At 48.5% G+C, this 25,267-nt stretch overlaps 1 long non-coding RNA gene across 1 annotated transcript in view; it reads right to left on the bottom strand.

Annotated features, from left to right (window-relative positions):
* Positions 1-25,267, bottom strand: part of LOC138467097 (uncharacterized) — a 152,140-nt gene that overhangs the window by 116,353 nt on the left and 10,520 nt on the right. Inside the window, exon 4 of the long non-coding RNA XR_011268031.1 lies at positions 22,511-22,635. This is a non-coding gene — a long non-coding RNA (uncharacterized lncRNA). The remainder of the gene's footprint in view (positions 1-22,510; positions 22,636-25,267) is intronic.

Genomic DNA, 25,267 nt, shown 5'->3' with positions numbered 1-25,267 from the left:
ATTCCATTTCAACCTGTCCAGAACTTTATTATAGAATCTTGTGTCCATCCTGAATTCTTTTCTTGGTATAGTCTGTGATACTTGTAGTAATAATCATCTTTGCGCTGATATTTTCGGAAGAGGGACAAGTGTTTTGATGGACAGAGATCAGAGCGGTGGCGCCGCTGTTCTGGTGGCTGCCCGTTGAGTGTCTTGCTTCTTTCACGCACGCGGAAAAATTGCTGCAAATTGCAATTTAGCTTCATTTCACCACATGTCAAAATAGCTGTTCCGTGTTTGCAACTGCTGAATTTCGTTTTCAATCTGATAAACATTCATGAATCATTGCTAGTGTTGACCTGAACCAATCCAAAGTAACTATCACTTATCCTGAATATCTTTTAGGGAATTAAAATCATTTTAGCATATTTTCCCTTTCATGACAATCACATTCAGAAGTATGTTTGCCTGTTTTAAAATAATACCTGTACTCTCTAAGCTTGCTGGGGGAACTGGGATTGAACTGCATTATTGATTGTATTTTTGAAACCTGTGTGCCCTCATTTCCATCTCTTCAGATTGCATAGTGGGGGGAGTGAGTAGTCACAACGGAAAAAGTGATCATATTATCTTTTGATTGAAAGCATATCGAGTTTATTTCTGTGTTGCATTCTTTCCCATCATTGCATTTCCTTGAATCATATAAAGTATTCTCTGCTACCTTATCCTTCCTATTCCTACTCCTTACTGAGTAAAGAGATTGTTGAGATTTTAATATTACCCATTGCTAAACATTGTCATATTCATAAGTGTGCTATTCAGATATTATTCTATTCATACAAGTGTGATATATATTGTTCAATTCTTCAAATAAACCTTTTAATTTGCAAAACAAACCTACTTCTTGGCTTAGTGAGGTTGGGAGGATTCATAGAGAGGTGCGTTATATAAGGGTTCATCATCCCGATTTAAAGAACTTTGACATAAAAATATATTAATAGGGGCTTCCATTGGGCATCCCAGACTAGGCATTGACTTAGTTGGAGTGCTGGATTGAAGTCACTTACAGATTGGGGCTCGGTAGCCAGGACTTCTGGATTAGATCTACCACTTGTGCAGCTTAATACTGTGTGCTAACTGACAGGATACATAAATCCTGTTGGGGTACTATGCTGTGTTACACTGTAAAAGTACCCCTCAAAAGGGAACGCTCTAAGGAAACGGTTTGGTTTGCAAAATAGAATAAAAAACTTCTGTAAGTCAGGAAGGAAATCAATTTCCAGAATGGCGACATTGGTAGACATCAAGATAGCTAGAGAGCACCTTTTGCATAAGTTGTTTGTGAGAGGTGAATGGACTGAGCAGGACCAGAATGTGTGGTTGCAGGCGATCACACAACAGGTCACTGCAACTGGGTTAGATATCTGGAGAGATCAGGGTCCCTTACATGTGGCCCTGACTGAACTATATATGGCCTCTAAGGCCAAGGACGAGCACAACAAGATTGCCAGGGTAGCAGCATATTTATATTTATCTATGGGAGCCATACAGGACAAATGTGCTGAAGGCCAAGATCTGGCAAGTAGGCAACTGATGGCATTAGAGAAGGCCCAATCTGATCTGGACTCTTCTGAGCAGAGGCTGCAGAGAAGCCAAGAGTCAGAAAACAAATGTAGGCAGTATATCATTAAAATAAAAGAGGATGTAGGCCACCAGGGGGCGCGCAGGCAATGGCTGCCTGATCGTGCTGCTCCCGCCGTAGCAGGGCAGTATTAGGGGATTGAGCACCCCTGAAGCCCCCCAGGCGGACCCAGCAAGACGGAGGGGCGCGAGGAAACTTCCAGGCACCCAACGAGTGAAGGAGCGATGCTCGCGGCCCCTGGGAAACGCGAGAACGAGACCCGCAGTGCCAGGCGAGGACGCGGCCGCACTGGGCCTCGGCAGCCGTGGCACTGAAGAAGTGAAGAAGAGCTCCAGTGAAGCCGCGCGGACACAGAGAGGGCTCCCTCCTCTCCCGCCTTCCTTGACCGATCCCTCGATCCTGTTGAGCACCTGGTCCCGCGGGCGGGGGCCAGGACGGATCGCGGGGCCTGGCCTGATTCGTGCTACGGACCCGCGCCCCTCACCCCCCCCACCCGCACGACTCGTCGATGGGAAGAAACCAGCGTTGGGAGGACCCGCGCTGGTGATCCCTCTGGAGAGGTGCAGGAGCCCTGCGGCCCCTTGAACCGGCCCTGAAGCTCCGGGGCCTAGACGGTGGGGGCGAACCTCAGAGCACCGGGCGGGACACCCCCAGCCGGATAGCGGGCCCCATGCCACAACGGAAAGAGCCCGGGACAGGTGAAGTTCTACTGGGCGGGCGAGGTGGCCCTCGCCCGCGTGCCGTGAAGAAGGAAGGCCCGGGGTGGGAAGATCCATTTGGGACAGGCAAGTGTGGTGCCCCCCCCCGGATTGAGCCCGGGGCCCCGCCGCCCCCACGAGGAGAGCCCAGCAGTCACGTACGGTCCCCGGGAGCGAGGCCCCTGCCAGGCCTTTGCGGGGCGTGTGCCCGCCCGGGGATGACACCGGTCCCTCCCCCACCCTTGGGGACGAAGGTGAAGTGAATTGGAGGGTGGAGTCCACATATCCTGTGGCCCATAAAGAACAGTCTGCCCTGACCAGCGGCAACCTAAGCGGACTGCGGCCCCTTCAGCCCGGGTGTGTGGCCCCCGCCTGGAGACGGTGGGGCGTGTGCCCGCCCGTTGAAAACCCCCTGTAGCAGCACACGACAGCAGGGGAGGGGTGCACCTCGTCCGGGGGCCCCCTCCCCACCCGTCTTTATGACCCCGATCTGAGGGCCCCAGGAAGGAAACCACTGGCTGACCCAGGAGGGGGGAGCCCGATGGACTGACGGCAAACCTTACAGGAATTCCGCTTTCAGGAGATGGCGTCCAGCAAGAGAAGCCCAAGCCCCACCAAAGGACTTGCACAGTCGGAGACCCTAGGACCCCCCACGTCTGCCATGGAAAGAGGCTTCGCCTCATATTACAGGAGATCAGGGACATGCAATCTGACATTGCCCAGAAATTTGAAAAAATAGATCAAAGAGTGGATAAGGTCGAAGACAGACTGTTGCAGGTTGAGACCAACCAAACATCATCGAAGTCTCTAGAGATGGATTTAGGGCTGAGGATAGCGGCCCTGGAGAAAAGGGAGGAAGAAAGGTCCAAGCAGTTGGACGACTTTGAAAACAGGGAAAGGAGGAACAATCTCCGAATTTTTGGGGTACCGGAACAAGAACGGGAAACGGAGCGAGACATTACCCGCACGGTGAGAGACATCATCACCCTCCTCTTTGCTGAAGAAATGACTACTGAACCCACGTTCGACAGAGTGCACAGGGCTAGGGGTAGAGCGGGGGGGCCCCGCCCGGTCTATCTTGGTCCGGTTCCACTATTACTCCGAAAAAACAAAGGTGTTGGAGGAAGCCAGGAAGGCTCGGGAGATCACCTACAACAACGCCCAGATTTCAATCTACCAAGATCTCTCCGCCTACACCCTGGCCAAATGCAGGATGTGTCGCCCACTAACACTCCTGCTGAAGGAAAAAGGGGTCCGCTACCGTTGGGGCTATCCCTTCTCTCTGACCTTTGAGTACATGGGCCAGCGGTCAACTCTGACCACGGAAGACGACATACGAGGAGCCATCCAGGACTACGTTGTGGACTCAAATCCCAGGAGGGCCCCGTCGGGGCCGGGGAGGGATACACCGGGGAGCCCGGGCCCGTCGAAAGACAGGAGACGAAAAACTGGCGCGAGGAAATACAGGAAAATGAATACCCCATCGCCAGTGAAGGAGGGGGAGCGGAACGATTCCGAGGATTGAGGTCTGGGGAAACCCACGGAGTCATGTGGGGTGCACAGAAAAGACAGCTGATTCACCATTAATAGGGTCCCTATGAACAGCAAGTATGGGGGAGTCATGAGGGGGACGGCACGGCAAGGAGGGAGGGGGGCTCACAGAAACACGCTTTCCACAGAATGCCAGGCTGCAGCGGGTAGGCTGGTGGTTCGGCCAGTAGCTTAGGGATGGCAGAACTATTTGGCCGGACGCCGGGGAAGGGGGAGGGGGGACACGAAGTTGGGGTAGTTCAGTTACGGTTTGGGGAAGGGGGGCAGTTGGGGTCTTGTTCTAGGCCCACCCGGAGGAAAGGGGAGGGGGGAGTCGGGGAACGAAAAGTCGAACCAAGGGAGCACGCTAGGAAGAGCATGTTGAGAACGTTGACTGAGAGAGAGGAAATTCTAGATTATGGCTAACAGTCTGCCCCCCCTGGGTGTGGGCTCTCTAAATGTACAGGGCTTAAACACCCCCACGAAGAGATCCCTGGTCTGCAGGGAATTTAGAAGGGCCAACCTCGACTTTCTCTTTGTGCAAGAGACTCATTGGCCGCGGGGCAATGAGCCCAAAATGCGGGGAGGAGGAATAGGGGAGGTCTTCAGTGCTTCCCATAAAGGCAAAAAGAGAGGGGTTGCCATCTTAGTATCGAGGAATGCAGGCTTCGAGAACGAGGCCATGCTGAAAGACCCAGAGGGCCGCTATCTGATGGTGCGGGGGTCCCTTCAGGGGCCCCGCTCACCCTGGCTGTTATCTCTGCCCCAAATGAAGGCCAAACCCTATTTTGGGAAGAGGTAGGGGACAAACTCAAGCACTTTGTTCATGTTTCGGTGGTGGTGGGGGGGACTTCAACATGGTCCTGGACCCAACCCGGGACAGAAAACGCACAGGTCCACAGCCCTCCGGGCGTCAGATGAGACCATGGCGCGTAACTTCCAAAGGGCTAATCTAGACTTGGGACTGATGGACACGATCCCGATCCCCAGAACGAATACCCCCCCTTTCACATATTACTCAACCATTCATGCGTCGTTCTCCAGGATAGACTATATCTTGGTGGACGAGATCCTGCACCCATTCACCTCAGGCCATAGGGTTGACCCCGTCCCCTGGTCCGACCACAACCTAGTCCGAGTCACGATAGCAAGGGGAGGATTAAGCGAACGCAGGGGGAGGTGGAAGTGTAACGACTCCCTGTTAAAGGATGAGGTACTAGCTCAGGAAGTTCTCGAGGCCATCACAGATTTTTTCGAACTTAACGATAATGGGGAGGTAGGTTTGCATACCCTATGGGATGTATTTAAGGCTACCCTACGAGGAGCCCTGATCAAAATGGGAGCCCAGAAAAAGAGGGAGAGGGAGGCCCAGGAAAGACTACTGAGGTAGAAAATAGCCCAACTCCAACCGGGGGGGCTCCCCACGGCCCCCTTGGATCGAGGCCAGGTGGCCGCCCTGAAAGACTATAGACTCCAGCTGAAAGACCTCCTCCTCCACCAGACAGAGAGAAGCCTTCAATTGGTCAAACAAAAGTACTACGAAAAAGGGGACAGGGCGGACAGGATTTTAGCTAGGAAGTTGAGGGAGGTACAGAGAAGCAGATTAGTGAAAGCAGTAAAGAACGAGGTGGGGGAGGTAGGTTATGACACATCCCACATTGGGGAGGCCTTCCGCCGATACTATGAGAAACTATATTCGTCTGAATTCAACGGGAGGGAGGCGGTGATTGAGGGGTTCCTGAACTCGATACAGATCCCGGCCCTGTCCAGGGAGATGGCGGAGGGGTTAGAGGCCCCGGTGACAGAGGAAGAGGTGGAGCGCGTGATCAGAGGGATGAAAGGGGGTACTTCCCCCGGCGAGGACGGCTACTCGATCTATTTTTATAAGAGGTTTTGCTCGACCCTATCCCCCTACTTGGTTAAGGTATTCAATGCGGTGCTGGAAGGGGGATCCCTCCTGGACTCCATGATGGAGGCAATTATAGTGGTGCTCCCCAAGGACGGTAGGGACCCCTCGGAGTGCTCCTCCTACCGCCCAATTTCTTTGCTGAATACCGATGTAAAGATCCTGGCTAAGGTGATCGGGGGCGAATGGAGGGGATCCTGCCAATGCTGGTCCACGGAGACCAGGTGGGGTTCATTAGGGGGAGACAGGGCTCTGACAATATCCGAAAAACCATAGACTTGTTCCACTACGCCAGGTGTCGGACCTAGACGCGTGCGTCCTGTCGCTCGACTCAGAAAAGGCATTTGACAGGGTGGAGTGGAGATTCATGGAACTCACCCTCCAGAAAATGGGCTTTGGGTCACACATCATGGGTTGGGTGGCGGCGCTATATAGGGCCCCAAAGGCCAGGGTCCAGGTGAATGGCAGGCTGTCAGAGCCTTTCCCCCTCTCGTGGGGAACGCGGCAGGGGTGCCCGCTCTCCCCCCTCATCTATGTCCTCACCATGGAACCCCTGGCCATAGCGGTCAGAGCACACCCAGACATCAAGGGGATCCGGAGAGGTGAAGTAGAATTTAAACTCTCCCTGTTTGCGGATGATATTCTGGCCTACCTGGTGGACCCGGGATCCTCGCTCCCCCCCTCATGTCCCTGATGGCTGCATATGGTCACCACTCGGGTCTCAGGATCAATGCCTCTAAATCAGTCCTGCTCCCCATGAGAACAAGGGACCCGGCCCTGGACCCCCTGGTCAGCTTGGGAGGGATAAAAGTAGGGAAGGCTTCCATCCGATACCTGGGCGTCCTCCTCACCCGGGACCTCTCCAACCTCGCCCCAGCTAACTATGACCCCGTAATGGCAAGGGTCACTGCGGATCTAAGGAGATGGGGGTCAATGATCCTGTCCTGGTACGGACACATGACGGCTGTGAAGATGAACATACTCACGCGCTTACTATATCTCTTCACCGCCCTCCCAACCTGTGTTCCTGACCAAATCTTCAGGGTCCTCCAGAATGCGGTGCGTGAGTTTATATGGCAGGGTAGGACCCCAAGGACTGCAAGAGCGATCCTGACCTTACCGAGGGAGGAGGGAGGATTCGGGCTGCCGGACTTCCAACTCTACTTCTGCGCTGCCCAGTTGCGCGTACTTCTTGAACATATGAAGGAGGGGATGGGTACATACTGGACGTACTTGGAGGACATGGACGCCCACCCACTTAAGGTCAGGGACCTTCTGTGGGCCCCAAGCAAGTTCATTCTCAACAGACTAAAATCACACCCAACGTTGGGAGTCCTCTGGTCGATCTGGCTGGAAAGCCCCCAGACGGCACACCTAACGTCATGGCCGTCACCGATGTCATCGCTCTGGGGTCACCCCCTCAGATTGGGAAGCAGGGGGTTCCGCAACGCTCAGTCCTGGTCCGATTCGGGGATGGAATGGGCGGGGCAAATGTTCAAGGAGGGGGAATTCCGGCCCTATGAGGAAATGAGAGAAGCCCTGGGGCAGGGGTCCCTCTCCATATTTGAATATCTCCGCTTGAAGGGAATTGTATGCGACCAATCCTGGGGCCAGGACTTGAAAAGACAGTTGACCCCCTTTGAAAAACTTGTGGACACAGCGACCTCCAGGAAGGGGGTGGTATCAGGGATGTATAGAATACCGAACACTGTCACCCTGGGGGAGGAGATCTCAGAGGACGCCTGTGCAAGGATATTTGAGATAGCTTTTCATGGGAACTTATTTACAGCGGACATGGAACACAATTTCAAGATCTTGCAGGGGTGGCACAGGGATCCTGCGAAGTTGGCGAAAATGTTCACGGGAGTGTCCCCCGGATGTCCAAGGGGATGTGACCAGGTCGGTACAAGAGGTCACATGTGGTGGCACTGCCCGAAAGTCCAGGCATACTGGGAGGAGGTACGGGGCTGGATCGCTGAAGTTACTGAGGAACTACTCCCCCAGAACCCCCTGACAATGTTGCTGGGCCTCCCCCCAGAGGACACAGACATAGCCAGATACCCAAGGATGTGGGAAACCATGTTGAGGGCGGGGAGGGTGGCCCTGGCACAGAAATGGAAGAGCCCAGAGACCCCATCGAAGGAGGTCTGGTTGAAAAAGGTTAAGAACATGTTTCTGATGGACAAACTAACGGCAATGATGAATAACGAGTTGGGCACATTCCAAGCGAACTGGTTCGGGGTACAGCAGACCTGGGGATGGGACGTTCACTAACCCATGAGGAGGAAAGAAGGAGGGATCGGGCGCCCACGGCCCGGGGAATGGTGGACGATGTACAGCCACAAACTTAGTCAACGTTCAAGCTCTTTCTCAAGCTCCGGACATATAGAACTTCCACAGCGTCTCCCCAAATAAGGAGACCCATCTGGGTCCAAGTTTCTTGGGGGGGAGGGTCCGTTTGGGGTGGGTGAGGGGATGGGGGGGGTTGTTGGGCCAGCCATTTGTACATCTTTTTGAAATTGCTTTGAGCCCGTCTGTTATATTATAAAAAATGCTAATAAAATAAAGTTTAAAAAAAAAAAAAAGAGGATATGGGTATCCTGCAATAGGAAAGGGCAGACCAGGATACTAGAATTCTGGCCTTGCAGAAGGAGTATCAAGAAGGTTTGGACTCCCTACTGCAGAGCCAGAAAAAGCTGGAGCAACAACTGGATTTCAATAGGGTACCCTGCAAAGCCACCTGGATAGAGAGAAGGCAGAGTGCAACAAATTATTTCTGAAAGACCTGGACACTGAGGCAGAATTTGAGGAAGAGGCCAGAAAGCTGGTGCCCTTCAAAGGCAGAGGGACGACCTGGTGGTGCAGAGGCAAGCTCTTGGCCAGGAAAGGGATATCTTAGACCAGGAAGTCTGTAATTTAAAAGGGAAGCTGGAAGAAGATCACTTGGCCCTCCAGGGACTGGGTGACCTCCAAAAAGAGCATCAAAACTTGTTAGAGCACACCAGAAGGGTGGAAGATGCTCTGGCAAGAAAGGAACAGGCCAGTAGGGATGGAACTCAGGAGGTAACCCTCCTGCAGCAAAGACTGGCCCAGTACTCCAGGACCAACCAGGAAGCGCAGAGGGAAAATGAGGCTCTCTGTCAGCACAATGATAGGCTCCAGCGACAGGTAGCCATGCAAGAGAGACTGATAGAATCTAGTAAGGCCTTGATTGAGGAACAGAAAGCTCAGACTCTTGCATGGCAACAGGGAGCAGGGGCTGATAGAGATGGGGTTCGCTGGGAAAGGGAAACACCTGAGCATAACCTCAGGAGCCCTAGTACCAGAGGCCTTCATCTCTCCCATTCCCTGGACTCTGTCACCCCCATGTTCCCTGGCGCACATGAGCCCAGGGCCACGGTGATGGCAGATTACTATCCAGCCAGAAGTAAGTATGGCACCCAAGTACAGTGCAATTTAGTGGGAAACCCCAGGAGAGTAGGCTCACTAAGGGCATCCTGAAAACCTCTGCCCAGTTAGGTCAGTGGGGGGGGGTACCCATCAAATCTTGGCAGCAAGGAGGAATCTGAAGACTCCTCTGAGCATCCGAGGACACAAGAGACTAGGTCCCCACATTCTGCCAGCCATTCCCAGGCTCACAGAATCCGGGAAAACCTGGAAGATCAGACGGGCACCTCTGGGAGCAGTGCCACTGAGTCAGAGGATGAATGGACCAGGGGTAGCCGAACCAAGAAGGCCAATAAGGCAAAAAGGGTCTTGCTTAAGGACCGCTTAAAACAGATTAAGGCAATAAGGAGTGTCATCACACCTTATCACAAGAACGCCAAGTATTCTGTCTGGGAACACTTAGAGCTCTTTGAGCAAATGATGGAGACTTTCCATTTGAAAGACAGCAGTAGCTGCATTCAGTATGTCAAATGGACATTCTCCCCAGAGTACTCCAGTTTCTTTGCGGGGCTGGAGGGCCAAAATCATTCAAGATGGTCCACATGCAGGGCGGCCATCTTAAACCACTTTTCTGTTCATAGAAATCCCCAAGAGGCTCACAAGGCAGCCTACAATTTGCAATGTGGGGAGGATCAGGCCCCACAAGAATTTGTGCAGAAGTTGAAGCGCGCCTTTGTGCAGACTACCAAAAGGGTGCGCACGGACAGTAAAGAATTTGTAAATACGTTTTTCCATGCCTTACCCAAATACATCATGACCCAGCTAGTGAGAGATTGTCATGAGAAAACGTCACTAGACTGGGTCATTGAACAGGCCACCCGAATCTATGAGGTGCTAAAGCCCATAGAAAATAAAAATAATGCTCAGAAAAGCCCCAAACCGACCAGCACCCCTGCCGCTGCCAAGGTGGCAGAGGTAAAGGTTGCCCCATTTTAGATTTGGAGATGGGGGGCCTAAAAACCTGCCTGCACAGAATAATTCTAAGCCCAGAAGGCCCTCGGGCCAGTCACAGACAGGGAGTCAAGGAGGTAGTCCCACAAATGGTGTCCCTCACTCCCCTGACTATGTAAATCCCTGCTACAAGGGAAACCGACCCATCCTGGGTTATGTGTGGACTCCTCCAGCCCAAAGGGGGGATCCAGCCAAGCACCCAACCCAGGGAATTTCCCTCCTAACTTCCCCCAAGAGGGCAGAAATTCACCAAATCCTGGGCAGAACTTTTTCGCCAGGTATCCACAAAATTTCCAACCCCAAAATCATCCATCCTTCTTTCGCCACTTCCCTGAGCCCAGACCACCTAATCCGGGAGAGGGGAGGGTGGAGGGATACCCAAATCTTCCCAACCCAGGGTACTACCAGAGAAGGGATAGCTACCCTTCCCGGGAGCAGCTCAGGGGAGAAAACAGAACCCCATATCAGTCTGAGCGGGTTTCACAGCTTGAGCGCCAGGTCCAAAATATGGCACAGGATCTGGGTCGCATGCTAAGGGCTCAGCAGAACCCTCAGATGAGCATGCCGGCACAGAATGCCCCAAAATCTGGACCTAGTGCTGCAGAACAATGACGGGGACAGCACCCCGATAACTCACCGGTTCCCAGGGAGGAGGTGCAAGGGGAAGGGGGGTGTAAGGCCTTGGAGGAAGCTTCCTTCCCCACTTTTAAACAGCCCCTGGAAACCCAGGAACCGGAAACAAAATCTCCTGCCCCTGAAAGCCTGCCACCCAAGGAGCAGAAAGGGGGTAGGAGAAACACCCAAACAGACCCATTTTGAGGAGGAGGTACAGATCTTCCAATTTGAAGGCGAGGGGTCCTCAGAGGATCCTGGGAAAAGGATCTTCTCCTTCAGAGATGGGGGAACTTCTCCCAAAGAAAAATGGGTCCCAAGGGATTCACATCCAGACTGGTTAGATGTGGGGACTGAGCTAGCGCCGCCCATCATCCCATCCCAGAACCAACAACATCAAAATCCCCTGGTTCAAACCCATTCTGGTGACTGCCTCCAAAAAGGGGGGGGGCGGCCCAGAACCGGAACCAGGGGAACTCAAAACTTCTCCTATCTCCAGTTGCCAACTTTTTCTTGCAGATTCCCAAGACTCCCCACAGAATTCTGCCCAAATCTCTTCTCTCTCCATGTCCAAAACTTAAAAAATGGCACACCAGTTGTCCAGAAATGTGCATTATCTGTGCCCCTTGCAGAGAAGGAGGGAAGATACTATGCCCTGGTTCAAGTACAGGGGCAGGGTACAATTTTGGCACTGGTGGACACTGGATCCCAAGCTACCCTTCTGTCCAAAAAGGCCTTTGATGAACTAAATTCAGGAAGGGGGGAGAATTACCAAATTCCTCTCACCTATCTTCCTGGACAACTTCAGAACTTTGACGGGAAGTAAATTCCCGTCGAGGGGACTGCGGATTTGGATATTAAAACTGGGCAACACAAAGTGAAACACCCGGTCACAGTAGTGACTCCAGAGGGCACCCCTTGTTTACTAGGGAATGAACTGCTGAGAAGGTTGTCGCCCCTAATAGATTGCGTAAACAAGGTCCTCTGGACCCAGACTAGCTGACCAATAAAGTTAAAACAGAGTGTCAACCATGTTAGTTTAGACGGCACATGCCACATGGTTGAACAAAAATCTGACCAAGTAGAATTTCACTTCCAGAACAACCAAATTCCAGACGTGATGGTAATAGCAGTAGGACAGCAGACTGGTGATGGGGGGTCCTCTCTATTTCTGAAAATCAACCTTCCTTCCAGTTTAAGGTGGTATTTCACACTGGAAGGAAACACTCTGAAATTCTTTACTAATCCACAATCAGACATTCCCACTTCAATAGTCCAGAAAGATGTAAAATCAGCTCAGAGCCTGGCTGATGTTCAGCAAGTTGGAGAGCAGTTGTTCATCCATGTTCAGTTAAATGAAGGGAAGGACTCTGTTCTCGCCCCGAGTGTGTGTGAACAACGGTAAGAGCTTCATCAGCTTAGCCATGTTCCTCCAACTCCCAAAAGATCCAGCCATTCCCACATTTAGACTCATAGACAAATGGGAAATGGATTTGGAAGCACCCAATTCCAAACATCTCCTGCCAAGCAGGTGTATGCTCAAAATCTCCATAGGCAACAAGAGCATAGTCCATAATTGTTGGGTCGTGCGAGACGTCACTGCCGCCTTTTACTTAGGCAGTGACATTCTAAATCGCTTTGCCATTAGTTTGGACCTAATAAACTTAAAAGTTTGGTCCCGATTAGCGGATAATCCCATGTGCTTTGATGATCCAGAGAAAGCATTTAGGTCAGCTCAATTGCTACCTTATGCAGTTGAAATTCAGTTTGGAGAGGAAGTCACCATCCCAGAAAGGACCAGACAATTCTCCCTGGAAGTGAAAGTTAAAAGAGGACAAACATTAAAAAACCCTGATGCTTATATTCATCTGAATGCTTCTCTCCAACAGCAAGGGTTGGGGGTAAACCCAACACCACTAGGCAATATAGAACATGACACCATTCCAATAGAGGTGGATAACAGCTACTTAAAGAGTATCACTCTAGCCGCAGGCATCATTATTGGAATGGCGGTTGATGACCGACATTTTTCCACATTATTGGAATGGCGGTTGATGACCGACATTTTTCCATTGATCTAGGAAATGAACTGTTAGGACCAATCCCCAAGGACTGTTTTGACAGTGACAGTGAAGACAGCACAACACCAGATAGGATCTTTACCCGGCATGGAGAGAACTTCCTGGTGTACACTTCCTGCCCTTATGGTAAGGAAGATGTGACTTGTGATTTCAGGAGGGATGGGGTGATATTCCAGGTCCATGAGGGCTGCCTTTCCCACCTGATGCCACCAGTCCAAATCAGCACTCTGACCAGGGACTTCTCCACCCAGCTGGAGGAGGCCGCTGAGATAGCGGAACCAGAAGTCTTTCCAGGCTTCAGGCAGATGGTTGAAGAGAGAGTCAACCTAGCGGATGCCTGTGAAACTCTGGAGCAGAAGCAAAAGTTGAAACAAGTTTTCTTGGATTTTCAAGATCTCTTTGCGGTGGACTCATATGACTGTGGTCGCACCGACATCCACACAACAACAATTCCCACGGACCCTGGTATGACTTCAGTGTTTGTGAAGCTATATCGCTTGCCTCTCGCATCAATGGAGTCCCTGACTGAAATCATTAGGAACCTTGAGTCCCGTGGGATAATCCGTCCAGTCCACAGCACCTTCAATAATCCGGTGCTGGGGATATTGAAGCCAAACTGCCAGTGGAGATGCTGCGCCGACCTTAGGGAGCTCAACAAACGGGTCCATACTTCCCAATAGCCTCTTCCCTACATTGACCAAGGGCTGGCCCAGATCCAGGGGTCACAGGTATTCACTGCAATAGACCTGACCAATGGATACTGGACTGTGCCTGTCAGTAGGGAGGACCAATACAAGCTGGCTTTTACCTTTGTGGGCCAGCAGTACACATGGACCGGGACTCCCTTCAGATACCTCACCTCCGACAATGAGTTCAACATCTTTCTACATAAGGCCATGTCCGACCTGGGTGAAAGGGGTAACCTGGTTTATGTAGATGATGTCCTCATCAAAAGCTCAACTGTCGAGGAACACATAGCAGAGATCTGTTATGTTCTGACACAGTTGAGGGCTGCCGGAGCAAAAGTTTCCTTTCAGAAAGCACAGTGGTGTAGAACCCGTGTTAATTTCTTGGGGCATGAGATTACTCCTCAGGGTCTCTGTCCCCAGGAAAAGAAAATGGAAGCACTCCAGAAATTGAAGGACCCCACAACTCTGCGGGAACTAAGGAGCCTCCTTGGACTGACTAATTACAGCAGAAAGTTCATTGAGGGCTACGCAGAGATCACCAGACCCCTGATTCATCTTTTGAAGGGGGGGTTGAGGTGGGAATGGGGTCCAGAACAATCCAAGGCAGTACGACAACTCAAAAGAAGCCTCTCACAAGCGCCTTGCCTAGCTTACCCTGTCAGAAGCAAGGTGTTCTTCTTGGAGACAGGGTTCTCTAATACATGCTTGACTGCAGTATTATACCAAAAGCATGACAAGGTCAATAAAGTAATCTCCTATGCGAGTAAAACTTTATCCTCTGTGGAGGAAAAATTAAACGATTGTGAGAAGGCCCTCCTGGCAACGGTGTGGGCATTGAAGAATTACCGCCCGTTTATCCAGGGGGAACACATCATAGTGGAGACTCCACACCAGCCTCTGCAATATCTCCAAAGTGACAGAATTCGGGCTGGGAATGTGAGTAATTGCCAAATTACTTCCTGGATTCTGTCAATGCAAGGCTTTCCTGTGGAGGTCAGATATGGCCAAAACAAGAAGAGTCCCCTCGCGCAAGGTCTGGCTGACTTGCATGATTGTGCCAGGGAAAACTGTCTCAAGGACGAAAGTCTAAAAATCAAGGACAACATGGAGGCATACCTCAATTCCCCACACAAAGTCTTTGAAGAAGACAAGTGTGAGGGAATGCCCACTGTTTATGTGGATGGATGCTCTTACCATGTTGACAACGACGGGGAAAAAGCACTTGTGGGCGGCGTAGGGAATGCATGGGTGAATGAGTCCCCAGAACCCTCTGCTGGGTACAAGATTGGTCCCCGAAGTAGTCAAGTGGCAGAGTTGATGGCTGTGCATCAAGCCATCCTCACTGCTGTTCAACATCAACTCCACAAACTGGTCATAATCACAGATTCGGATTATGTACGGAACGGGTTTGTGGAGCACCTGGTTAATTGGAAAACCAGAGGCATGGTATGTGCTAATAACAAGCCCTTGAAACATGGGAAGTTAATTCAAAATATTGATGACATGGTCACCTCGAATGGGATGACCATCTATTGGAAAAAGATCAAGGGTCATTCCAAAGTAGAGGGACCAGACAAAACTGGAAATGACTTAGCTGATCAGCTGGCCAAAACCGGGGCCATCCAAGGGGATCTAATAGAGATCGAGTCCCTGTTGGGGGAAATCCAGGTCACTGCTATCACTAGGTCCCAGACAAATGCTCACAATGATTTTTCAACTGCACAAAGGAGTAAGGAGACCCCAGATGCTGATTTGATTACGGATCAAAAAGGGGATCCAATAATTGGTAAGTTTTATCAACACATTAAGGACCCTGAGAACTTTTCCCCTGACGGATACCGATTACATTGGGAAAGAGAAGTGTTGATGAAATGTCCAAAAATGTTCCGAATCCAAGACGGTTTGTTGGTAAGGAAATCCCTAGCTGGCCATGATCAGTGGGTGGTTCCTACCTCATTCCGAAGCCTGATGTTAAGTCACGCCCATGATGCGTCCACAGCCGGCCATAGGGGGTTTCATACAACACTTGAAATCTTAAGAGAGGTTGCATACTGGCCACACATGGGTCAGGACCTCAACCAATACTTGAAGGGGTGTCTTGTGTGTGCACAATTTCAGCCAACATCCCTCACACAGAGTGCGCCTCTCCAAAAGAGGGGGATGACACTGCCATGGTCAGATTTGCAAGTAGATTTCATCGGGCCTGTGATTCGCTCCTCTAGGGGAAATAAGTACATGTTGACCGTGACATGCTTATTTACTAAATGGGTGGAATGTCTCCCAGCCCCAAACTGCAAGGCAGAAACAGCAGCTGCCCTGATGATCAATAACATCTTTTCGTGTTTTGGACTACCCCAAAGGATCGAGACAGACAGGGGTAGCCATTTCACCAGCGAAGTAATGACAAAGATGTGGGAGATACTTGGGGTTAAAAGGAAGCTACATATTGCTTACCGGCTAGCCTCTAGTGGTGCAGTAGAACGTTACAACAAAACCATTGTGAGCATATTAAAAAAATGTGTGGCGGATTCTGGGCCAAGTTGGGATATCCGATTACCTCTTGTCCTAATGGCCATCAGATCTACCCCTTCATCTGCAACTAAAATGTCAACGTTTGTGCTGATGACTGGACACAGGATGGTGCTTCCCCAGCATCTGCTCTACAGGACCCAAGAGCAGACATTGATCAATGCCTCCACAACTCATGAGTATGTTGAAAATTTAAGAAAACACCTTCAACATGCTTTTGCCTAAGCTCAGCGAAATCTAGAAAGATCAGCTGACAGCATGAAGTCCCACTATGACTTAAAGACTACCAGAAAGGAATACAATGTAGGAGACTGGGTTTATCTATACAATTTCCAAAGGAACCAGGCCAAACAGCGGAAATTTCTGCCTACCTAGAAGGGACCTTTTGAAATTGTAGACAAGATCTCACCAGTCGCCTATAAGATCTGCATCCCCAAAGGCAGTTTGGCAGAGGGGGAAGACAAGTGGGTCCATATTAATCAGCTAAAGTGTTGCCATCCTAGGCATACTCTGCAGCAACTGGAGAAGTCTTCTGGAACACCAGAGGAGGCCACTCCAGATCCATAAAATATCAACCCTAAAATATTCCACATAGTCTATAAAATACAATAATGCAAATGTCTCCTGATTTATAAAATGTATATGTCCGCCCCACTACATTAATAGTGGTTGGGAAATGTCTACAAATATGTTTTTGCTTTGTCATCCTAGGAGAAAGAGAGAGAGATAAACCATGGAGACTGACCAAGGAGGACGACCCGGGAACCATGAGCCAAGATCCGAGGGGCCCAGGGTATCGCTCAATACTCCCATCAGTGCTGGCGAGGAGAACCGATCGATCCACCCCTGATGGAGGAAAAGACGATGAACTTTGCCATTTGTGGAATCCGGAGAGATGAGGCGGACATCCTAGTCTTGTGAAGTTCCATTGATGGAAGAGCAACGGCCATCGCAAGAGAGGGGCTTGTGGGATGTATCAACCCACTCATCCAAGCCCTGCAACATCACTGTGCATTGCTGGCAGCAGAAACATCATAATGGCCGCCGGAAAGCATGCTGCTTGCTAGAAATCACCAGAAATTGCACAGTGAAAACCTGAAAAATAGGCCACCATCTGCATTTGCCTGTGTCAGTGGTAACACAGGAGACCACTGCCAAAAACCACCATTGGGCTACCCACAAAGTAGCCTGAAACCACTTGGAAATAGCAATGCTGATTGAAAAAGAAACACAGAGCTGTTTGAAAATCCGTTTTCTTGATTGTTGAAAATTGCTAAAATCATGGCTCACAAATCACCTAAAAAATCCAACCTCTTTGTTGGGTGTTCCACATCATTTACTGCAAGAATCCACATCAATACAATGTCAGCAAGAATCATATGTCTCAGAACAAAATCCTATTTTAAAGATACTTATGGAAAGAAAGCTGTCAAAATGGGTGTAGTACCGCTACTCGCCTCTGTCAGGTGCTGGCGATTTATAATTCTGACAGGATAACTGGTGTTTCAGAAGTTAAATATGCCAAAGAAGAGAATTCCATAAAAATGCCATATAAGGGTGCCACACAGTGATTTCATGTTGAAAAAGACTTGATTTAAAGATATGTTGCTTATTTTAAGTTTATAAATGTTATTTTTCCACAAGGAACTATGTTACAATTGATCAGAAAGTAACCTGATGCAGTTAAAACTCCAAAAGGCTTGCTTCCCCTGAGAGCCCTTCACACCTTGTCATTCCCACCAGAAGGAGGATGTTGCATTGGCATGCTAATCAAAAAGGGAGGAGATTTTCTCTGCAGCATGGAGAAAGGAACAGTAGATTCCTTGGACTGAATGGGAATGCTAATTTGGGGTGTAACTGACCACAAACTGTTGACAGGAAATAAGACATGTGACCCTCTGAGTCAGCCCAGCTCTAGGAGGTGGACCAGACTGAGATGTGAATTGGATTGAAAGCAAATGTATATTTTATAAAAATGCTTATAACAAATTGTACCAAGCTGACAAAAATGGGAAACTTTGAGGTTCTCAAAATGAAAAATTCCCTCACGATTTAAGACTGAGCTGGACTTCGTGCGAGGTTCTGAGACTAAACCCCGGAATGTATCCATATTGTAGCTACTGCATTTATGCCAAGAACCGGAAAAATTATAGAAATGTGCCCAGGTGGGGTGTGCAGGCATGTCTAAAATTTGGTGCAGAAAGAATATTGGGAAACCAACCAAAAGCGCAAAAAGTGGTAATTTCTGAACCCAAGCTCTGAGGAAGAGGAGAGTTAAACAGAAATGCATCTTAATTAATATGGCATGTAATTTATGTAATATGTGGTATATATTGTAAATATGTGTTTTATGGAAAATAGGATATCCTGTACAGACAAAAAGGGGAGGTTTTTTCCCTAAGCCATAAAGATGACACAGGATGACACGCTGCTCCTTTCTCCAATAAGGGGACAGGGAATCCTCTAACCTATCAAATCCTTAGAGGGTTGGGCATGTAGAATCAGCCTCCCCACCCACTTTAAAAATACATAAATAGAGACTGCTTAGGACAGATAGGACACACACACTTTTCCACTACTCAACTATTCTTGGCGAAGCACCCTGCAGGAAGACTCCAGATAGATCCAGAGACAAGACTCTAGAACCAAACTCTAGAACTTTGAAGCAGAGATGCCTAATTCCCAAGCTCAACCCTTCTCAGCAGGCCTGCAGAATCTAACAACCTGATTCTAACCCCTAAACCCCCCAGGGGCTCTCACCTTCAACAGCCGGGCTGTGCTGTTTTGCTATTCTAGCCAAGAACCCTGTGCTAGAACCAAGGTCCAGACCCAGAAAGCAGAGCTTATCCAGAACCCGTCAGATCCAGTCCAAGAGGCCACCCAGACCACCGTGCAGTGCTGAGAGCAGAACCCAGAGTGCCTGAGACCTGTCCGGTGGCGAGTGAAGTCCAAACCCTTGACCAGATCTGTGACAGGCCCATTCCTTTCCAAAGCCTAGGAGTGAGTATTTAGACTAGAACTGGCCATAGTCATCTCTTAGTTTAAAGTAATCCTATTCCATTTCAACCTGTCCAGAACTGCATTATAGAATCTTGTGTCCATCCTGAATTCTTTTCTTGGTATAGTTTGTGATACTTGTAATAATAATCATCTTTGCACTGATATTTTCTGAAGAGGGACAAGTGTTTTGACGGTCAGAGATCAGAGCAGTGGCGCCGCTGTTCTGGTGGCTGCCCATTGAGTGTCTTGCTTCTTCATAGCTCCTTAGTATATGCGTATCCTTGTTGGTAAATCTTTAAAGCGCGATCTGTCATTTTTGAAATCTTGACTTTATTTCTGAAAAATCTACCTTCACAAAAACATCTGTAACTTTTTAACCGTACGTCCTAGAACCGAACTGTCATTTTGAAGCTGAGATACTAAGCTTTCCAACGAACCTAAAATGACATTCCAATTCATTACAGTTTTTCCGTAATCGCGTTTCACGCACATGGAAAAATTGCTGCGAATTGCAATTTAGCTTCATTTCACCACATGTCAAAATAGCTGTTCCGTGTTTGCAACTGCTGAATTTCATTTTCAATCTGATAATCATTCATGAATCATTGCTAGTGTTGACCTGAACCAATCCAAAGTAACGATCACTTTTCCTGAATATCCTTTAGGGAATTAAAATCATTTTAGCATATTTTCCCTTTCATGACAATCACATTCAAAAGTATTTTTGCTTGTTTTAAAATCATACCTGTTCTCTCTAAGCTTGCTGGGGGAACTGGGATTGAACTGCATTATTGATTGTATTTCTGAAACCTGTGTGCCCTCATTTCCATCTCTTCATATTGCATAGTGGGGGGAGTGAGTAGTCACAAGGGAAAAAGTGATCATATTATCTTTTGATTGAAAGCATATCAAGTTTATTTCTGTGTTGCATTCTTTCCCACCATTGCATTTCCTTGAATAATATAAAGCATTCTCTGCTACCCTATCCTTCCTATTCCTACTCCTTACTGATTAAAGAGATTGTTGAGATTGTAATATTACCCATTGCTGAACATTGTCATATTCATAAGTGTGCTATTCAGATATTATTCTATTAATAAAAGTGTGATATATATTGTTCAATTCTTCAAATAAACCTTTTAATTTGCAAAACAAACCTACTTCTTGGCTTAGTGAGGTCGGGGGGATTCAAAGAGAGGGGCGTTATATAAGGGTTCATCATCCAGATTTAAAGAACTTTGACATAAAAATATATTAATAAGGGCTTCCATTGGGCATCCCAGACTAGGCATTGACTTGGTTGGAGTGCTGGATTGAAGTCACTTACAATACTTTAGGTTCAATTTAGAATGCACCAACTGCTGACAGTTAAGAAAAATCATAGGAGTCATAAAACATTGGATAATTGCATAGACATTACTATAAAAAGGCAGGTTATATTGGGAACAAGTTATACGGGGAACATTGACACAATGCTTTCTTTAAAGTAGATAGGCACCACTGTGTCTTCCTCGTCACAGTAACTTGGGTGCCTTGGCAGGCAAAGTGGTGGAGTTTCCTGGCTTTAATCAATGAGATCCCTTGAGGTTGGACCCCCTTTGGAAGATGGAGCCGCTGGGATGTTGGTGTCGAAAGGAAGAAGGGAATCAAGGAGTGTCGGAAAGGCAACACTTTCGGTCTTCGTGTTGGTCTCCGTTGGCAGGTTTTTACTCCGGCTGTGGATGTCCGACGAAAGTGGAATTTGCTGTAGACCTCAGCAAGGCTTGGCTGAAGAGGAAAAGATGCTTGGTGGCCTTCAATGACTTTCAGTGGTGATGGGTGCAGTGGCAGAAGTCGGTGTTGGTCTTTGGGATTTTGCAGTTTACCAACTTTCAGGTCTTTGGTGCTTTAGCCGCAACACGGACCTCACGATGGCTTCTGGCAACCATCCCCTAGTCTGGACACTCGGGACATCTTTTTCGGATTTTGGTGGCGGAAAACCCACCAGCGAACACTCCATTGCAGGCAGCGACCCTGGACCTTCTCTGGCATGCACAAGTGGACAGATGACATGGCAGGGATGCCCCTTGAAGAAGGATTCTTCAATGATTTGGAACTTTCACAGCTCTGTGTGACAAGCAGCACTAGACCAGCGTAGCCCCTCTTCCGGGTGAAACGTAGCAACCTGGCTTCCAGTGGACACAAACACTCCTCCGGATCCTGGGTGACCCACATGAACTTCAAGATGTTTAGCAACTCCTCTTCTGGACCCACGAAAATCCCTTCTTCGAATGGCTGGCACACAGGACTGGCTTCCAGGACACATTCGGTTGAAGGGCAGCATTTGCACAATGGTCCTTCATACCTCGGGAAAAGGTTGCCTATCCAGGTCCTCTCTGATTCAGTCCTTGAGTCAGCACAGCAGCTTTCAGATTGCTTGAAGCTTTGCAGTTGAGTTACAGGCTTCTTCCTCCAGCTGGACTCCAGGATTCAAGCTTAAAATGGCTTCAGCTTCTGCTTCAGGTTTCTTTTTTCAGCTTCTGGCAAGGAGGTGAGTGTGAGGCCCCATTTTACAAAATACTCCCCATTCACTCAGGCTGAGCCAGGCTGAGCCAGCCAATCACACACAAGTGCATTCATGCAGGCAGCACCCAATGGGACTCACAGGAATTCTGGCTATTCACCAGAAACCAGACACTCACAACACAGAATGTGGATTGGGGGCAACTCTCTAGTCTTTCTGTGCACCACACTGCATTATTTCCAGGGTACACGTACCCATGGGTGCCCTAAGGGTATCCCATGGGTAATGTTCACCAAGAAGAAAATGAAGAGTTGCACTGCCAGGGGTCCAGATTGGACTCCTGTGCAGAAAATAAGCAGAATATATAGTTTAAGGAAGTATAGAACAGGTGAAAGGAGGCCGTGTCCCTCCAATGCATTTCCAGCATCACACTAATAATTGGTATTTTTTATGTTAACCTTCATACCCTGAAGTAGAAATTGGCTGGTTGCTGAGGTCATGCAGTCTGGATTATGTCATTTGCTTTATCCTTAGCTTTAGTACTTTGCTCCACTCATCAATAAACATGGTTTTGTGATTGTACAATTAAGAATTTTGTTCTCATGGGAGAGCTCCGTATCTATCATTTGTTTATCTTATATTGAGTTTGCTATGGGAGTGTCAGAGCAGTGTCTGTGATGCATGCTGCAATTGCTCTTTGATTTTGTTACAAACATTTTTTGCACTTTATCCTCCACCTACACTGCACTTTACCCCCTAGTGTAGCAGTCTTTCACCTGTTGCTCACTATGACCTATGGACTACATCCCCATGATCCCTCAACTTTGACTGTGCTGGTTTGGGCTCATGGGGCTCGAGTCCAAAACATCTAGAGAGCCAAAGGTTGCAAACCATTCTGCTAGTGCATGTATTTACTTAGACTTAGAAAGGTCTTCCATCCTACCTTGCTTCTGAAGACTTCCCCATCTTTTCAGATGTCAACAATTCTCCCAGATTGCCCACTGACTTCTTGATTTGGGTTATGTCCCTAAATCACCTTGCAATTGATAGCTTTTTACCGAATCTCTGCTGAAAGAAATTACATTTGCACTTGTGAAAGAATCAGATCCCACACAGTAGAATTTCAAAGAGAGAGAGGAACAGAAACAGAAACAGTTTTATTACATTTCAATGCGATACAAAAAACAGCAGCATTTCACTTATGAGCTTCCAGCAGCAACCTCTGCCCCCAAAATTACAGTCTTTTATAGAACAATTCATGTCGACATGTGAACCTCTTACCACAGAGGTAATTCGTACATGGAGTGCCTTCCAACCCTGGCCAGACCCCTTCTCCCGCTTCTGGAGCAAGCTCCATCTAGTCCGTCATTACATTTCCATTCAGTTCATCCTCTCCTTCTTTTGCACTTGCTGGCCTTGGTCAGGTGACGAAAACCTTCCCGAAATATGTAGATTCAACATAGACTTGGGCTACTTGCTGCCTTCCCCCTATCCTGGCTAACTGTACTCTTCCACCAGTCTGTATCCCCCACAAAATCTTTAAATATTATAGCATTTCCCGTTTCCCAGCACCAAGTCCTTAGAGCAGTCGGCATGTTAGCATGCCAGCAACTCTATTGGCTGAGGCCACATAATATCATACCGGAAGCCCTTAATGGGGGGCGTGGAGGGACAGGAACTGCGTGGCAATGGCCATAGGGATTAGCGTGGCCACGGGAGTCAATGGGTGGGCAAATAACCAAACAACACCTGCAAGCTGTGTCTCCCTTCTTATATGCCATGTTTCCATATCTGTACTCTAATGCAATCTTTTCGGCTAGCCTAAACTAAAAATGGACACTGAAAAGGGTGTGGGGAAAGAACAGAGGGTAGACATTCATTGGGGCCAAGCAGCATGGACACCATGGGACCTTTTACTGGTAAAACCCATGTCTTCTGCCCAGGGATGGACTTAAGTTACTTTGTATCGCCCAGAGTGCTAAAATAGGTGCTCATCAATGCATAGTTACAGATGGTTTTGACGCCCACTGTAGCACAAAGAGCAGTTTTATAATCCAGTACAGCTGTTTGTGTGCACCTTACCCTGTCTTTAAATTCTAATCACAGACCCTGGTGGCTCTTCAAAAGGTATTCGTAACTTTTACATAGACAGCTTTTAAAAACAGCCCAGACTAAATAACCACTGATTCTAGTACCCATTATATGGCACTCATTTCATCAGTCAAAGAAGGATGAAAGGCTAAGTCTGCCTGGTGGGATTTGGACCTAAGATCATCCATTCAAAATCAGATTTGCACAGAATTAACCCACAGAGCTACATTACAGAATTGTCTATAGGTATGGTATGGTATGGTAATTATTTATAAACTGCCTATGCACAGGCAAGTGTTTCAAAGCGCTCAAGGAGGGTGGGAACAGGGGAAAAAACAGCAGTCGCTCAGAGCCCTTGAAATTCTGAGACGATAATAGACTGCCTGGTGGGATTTGGACCTAAGATCATCCATTCAAAATCAGATTTGCACAGAATTAACCCACAGAGCTACATTACAGAATTGTCTATAGGTATGATATGGTATGGTATGGTATTTATTTATAAACTGCCTATGCACAGGCAAGTGTTTCAAAGCGCTCAAGGAGGGTGGGAACAGGGGAAAAAACAGCAGTCGCTCAGAGCCCTTGAAATTCTGAGACGATAATAGTCTGCACAGGTAGAGTAAGTACGTAAAATACGTTTAACAGTTTGAGATCAGCAAATATGCCTGACGGTGATTCTGCAGTTTTAAACAGTGCGATTAAGGGGTGAAGACAAGGGAGAACAGACAGACGATCTTCAGCACAGTGTGTACGGATCGTGCAAGTGCACAGACTGTCACAGGGGAGAGGGGGGTCCAAGTGCACCTGGTCGGTGGAGACTGGGTAAGTGCAGAGAGAGCCTCTCTAGGGTTAATTTTTCTAGTGCAGTGAGTGTGTGAGGGGTGTTGGGCACTGGGGCAAGTGCGGAAGGTGGGGGTCACTTTCCGATCTTCTGGACAATCCTGGCACTCAGCCAACACATTGACCCAGCTGCTTCATAATGCAGCAGGGGGTGCCATGGCTGGGCAGAGCTAGACCTGAGCCGATTATCAGCCTTGCATGATTGGTAAATGAAGATGCCAATAGCAGCATGGGCACCATGAGACAAATAAAAGTTATACACATTCCCGTCCAGCCGCGTCACTGAATATGCCACAGTGCCTTGAAGGGCTTCTGTTCGCATTGTCTGGTCTGTGCCACTGTGCAATGGACTGACCCGCCATTTCTTTTTTCTGTTTCTTTAACTCTAGCATACATCAGCCAATGTGCAAATGTGTTTCTGTGCATGTGGCAGACTTCACAGCCTTTAATGTATATTGCACGAAAAGCTTAAGTGTAAAGTTTGAATCGCTTTAGGTAGCGGCCATCTTTATAACCCAATGAAAATGGCTCGAATTTATGAACTTCTGAAAGATGAAAGGCTGAGTAGCTCTCAGCCCTGGGTTGAACTCTTCCAGTAGTCAGAGTATTAGGTGCCCTGATCCACCCCTCTTACAGCTGAGCTTGCTCCCTGTTAGGGAGAATTCTCATCTATGGCTAATTTCCCTCACCTAGTGAGTCCCCAGCAGCTTTGCTGGACTTCTGGAGTTTATTTTTCTCCACTTGGTAAGAGTGAGAGCTTTTCCCC

This window comes from Ambystoma mexicanum, chromosome 4q, assembly GCF_040938575.1.
Source record: "Ambystoma mexicanum isolate Mex_15411 chromosome 4q, UKY_AmexF1_1, whole genome shotgun sequence".
Lineage (NCBI taxonomy): Eukaryota > Metazoa > Chordata > Amphibia > Caudata > Ambystomatidae > Ambystoma > Ambystoma mexicanum.
This window is presented reverse-complemented; position numbering and strand designations above follow the sequence as displayed.